Raw genomic sequence first — 3906 nt, 5'->3', positions numbered from 1 at the left:
CTGGCCGATTGCAAGCCATCGAGCCCGAATACGTGGATCCCGTTTTGTCACTGGTTTAGTGAGTGAGTGAAGTTTTACGCCGCTTTTAGCAATATTCCAGTAATATGGTGGGGGACACCAGAAATGGGCTTCACACATTGTACCCACGTGGGGAATCGAACCCGGGTCTTCGGCGTCTTAGACTCACTGCCCATCTGATCGGGAATCGAATAAAAACAGCTTTTGGTGATATTGCTTTGATAACCCTGGACGCGGCGTTGAACAACATTCATTCATAAATTCTATTCACTTTGAGCTTAGCCGAAGCCATAGCCACACATGATGTAACAGCTGGCTGGACACAAAGAGTGAGTGAGTGAGTAACTGAGTGAGTTAATATTTAACGTCACATCGGCAATATTTCAGCCATATCGTGACGAGGACACAAAGAGGAGATTCATATGTGAAAATAGGAAGGACCTGTCGTTGTCAACTATCCAAATGTTGTAAGAGCGATTTGAATACTCCTAAATGCCTCTCACTTCAAACTTCCATTATTTTTAAAGCTCCACATCACTTCCGACGTCCAGTATTCCAAGTTGGGTAGTTAGTGAGTATAGTTTTACGCCGCTTTTAGCAATATTCCAGCAATATGACGGCGTGGGAACTCCAGAAATAGGCTTTACACATTTTACTCATGTGAGGAATCGAATCCGGGCCTTCGGCGTGGCCAGCGAAAGCTTTAACCACTTGGCTACCCCACCTCCCCTAATCACGGGAACTATGTTCTAATAGAACTTCACCATGGTAGTTTGGACGAAATGAATAGATGAAACATGCATATGACAAGTAATAGTTAGATCATGAGGGCCTGTTGTCTAATCGTTGAAACGGTTAGTTAGTCTCCTCTTACGACCAGCACCGGTTGCTGGAGACCAACTCTCACCCTCCGTGTTACTATTACTTCGCCCTTTACGACCACCAGTGATGTGTTTGGGGCTCTTCTACCCGTTCTTTATTAGGAGTCTCAATCGGAACCTTACCAACATGCAAAAATTATTGCCTAAGCTGAAAACAATCCTGAAGTGCAATATGAATTCGGGTTGTGTCGGAATTACATGAATTGTCATGCATGTCGCCGTGTATTATTACTATTAAAGCTGATGCAGACTGTTTTAAAGTTATCAATAACCCTTCCTCTGTCTCCTATATTTTACAATTGTGGATAATGTCACCTGATAATTGCTCGTTTATGCTTTTATGCCAATCTCAATATTAGAGATTCTATATCAGTTTATATATACGAAGGAGGACATCGACAGGATCATTCTACGACTTTGTCCGAAGTAACGGGGGTTTCATTTTATGCGTAGGATTTCCACTTGCGTAGATCTATGCTGATCATATCAATAACTGGATTGTCTGGTCCAGACTCTATTATGTACAGACCACCGTCATGTATCTGAAATAACGCTGAGCGCGGCGTTAACAACAAAACGACCAACAAACCATGCTTGTCGTAAGAAGCGAATGATGGTGGTCAGATTTCGTTGACACGTGTCATCGTATCCCAATTGGTGGATCTATGCTCATGATGACAATCACTGGATAGTCAGGCCCAGACTCGCGTATTTACAGACCGTCGTCTGACTGCTTAAAACTATGCGCATCCTGGCACAATCCGAAAAAACGACACATGGGTATCTAGTGAATCTCAGACTGTTTTAGTGTCTCTATCTCAGTGGGTCCTTTACCACCGTCCCACTAAAACATGTTTCTTTAAAACTATTCAGATATTTATTGTCCTTAAACACAGAAACTGTTGCTATTCGAATATAGCATAAACACGATGATCGAAATATTGAAACAACTTGTGCACTCTGTTGTATACCAACCGCCGATTCCACTTTACAGGGGTTGCGGGGTAGCCTTGTCGTTAAAGCGTTCGCTCGTCACGCCGGGTGCGATTACCCACATGGGTACAATGTGTGAAGCCCATTTTTTTTTGGTGACCCCAGTCGTGATATTGCTGGAATATTGCTAAAAGCGGCGTAAAACTAACTCACTCCACTTCACACTCCAAACGCAACACCACAAATAGTCGTCACTATATACGGTTTATTGGTTGTTTAACGCCGTACTCAGCAATATTCCAGCTATAGTGCGGCGGTATGTATATAATCGAGTCTGGACCAGACAACCCAGTGATCAACACCATGAGCATCGATCTACGCAATTGGGATACGATGACATGTGTCAACCAACTTAGTGTGTCTGACCACCCATTACCGCTTGTCGCCTTTAACGACAAGCATGGGTTACTGAAGACCTATTCTAACCCGGATCTTCACGGGTACGAGAGTTAGGATGCGCCCCAAATGTTGAATAGCATATTGAATAGCATATTCTTACTAAAGAGGTTACTCCGCTATAGAAAAATTTCATGAATTGTTATATTGAATGTAACTGATCTGCAGCAGTATATTGCACTATATTCCAATTTGATACAATGAAATAATAGTATTGCAGATTTGCGTACAACAGTTAATAATAGTAATCCTGTACAGGAAGGACATTGGTCAATGTAAAATTTCACCGTTTAATACATATAAAGTAAGACTGACTGACTGAGTGAGTGAGTGAGTGAGTATGGTTTTACGCCGCCTTTAGCAATATTCCAGCAACATCATGGCGGGGAACACCAGAAATGGGCCTGACACATTGTACCCATGTGGGGATTCGAACCCGGGTCTTCGGCGTGACGAGCCAACGCTTTAACCACTAGGCTATGTGAAGTAAGAAGTTACCAAGGCAGAGGATCAGTGTAGAGATCCGGGTTAGAACTTGTCTTCTGCCATCCATGACTAACGGGAGCCGGATGGTGAGGCTCACCGATTTGCATGGTTCATGCACGTCATCGTATCGTAGTAGGTCCATTGTCATATACCGGATTGTCTGGTCTAACCTCAATTATTATGAGTGAGTGAGTTGGGTTTTACGCCGCTTTTAGCAATTTTCCAGCAACATCATGGCGGGGGACACCAGAAATGGACATTGTACACATGTGGGGAATCGAACCCGGGCCTTCGACGTGGCGAGCGAACGCTTTACCCACTTGGCTGCCCCACTGCCGCTCAACAACACGAGAACTAGGTTCAAATAGAACTTGGCCATGTTGGTTTGAACGAAATGAACAAATGAAACATGTATATGTTAAATGTTGTTAATCATATACAATTGAACGTCGCAATACTGACAGCCAAGAGTGATACCCATGTGTGGAATCGAACCCGGGTCTCCAGTGTGACGAGCGAACGCCTCAACCACTAGGCTACCCCACCGCCCCCTATTATTATAAGACCGTCTCCTTATAGCTGTTAAAGTAACTTCTGCATGAAAATTGTTAACTTTGCAGGTAAATCTAAATGAAAGCTAAAAGAGACTTTACCACTGTACAAATGAAATTACAAAATTTTATAACGCAAGTTCCGACTAATCGATGCAAAACACAAAAATGGTCTGTGCAAAACGTCCTTGTGTGCATGTGTGTGCGTGTTTGCTTTAGTGTTTTAGGTGGAAAATGGAAACAAAAACTTAAAAACATCACTAACTACACGTGCAATCAGTATATTCATAAGACACGGATGTATGTGAGACGCACTGATGATAAATAAACACCACTGAAAACCCTCTATTGACACTCGAACAACGCGAGCGGGCCCAGGGTATGGTACAGATGGGAGCCAACCATGCCTATATTGCTGTAACCTTTGCTTGCTCCCGTGTTGCTGTAACTGACCGGATGCGTCGTTACAGACAGGTCTACATTGCTGTAACTTTTGCTTGCATCCGTGTTGCAGTAACTAACCTGATGCGTCGTTACAGACAGGGCCGACAGACCGAGAACAAGCAGGCCCAGAGCCCGTG

This window comes from Haliotis rubra, unplaced genomic scaffold (genome assembly GCF_003918875.1).
Source record: "Haliotis rubra isolate DU_JTF1 unplaced genomic scaffold, ASM391887v1 Scf137, whole genome shotgun sequence".
NCBI classification, from domain to species: domain Eukaryota; kingdom Metazoa; phylum Mollusca; class Gastropoda; order Lepetellida; family Haliotidae; genus Haliotis; species Haliotis rubra.
This window is presented reverse-complemented; position numbering follows the sequence as displayed.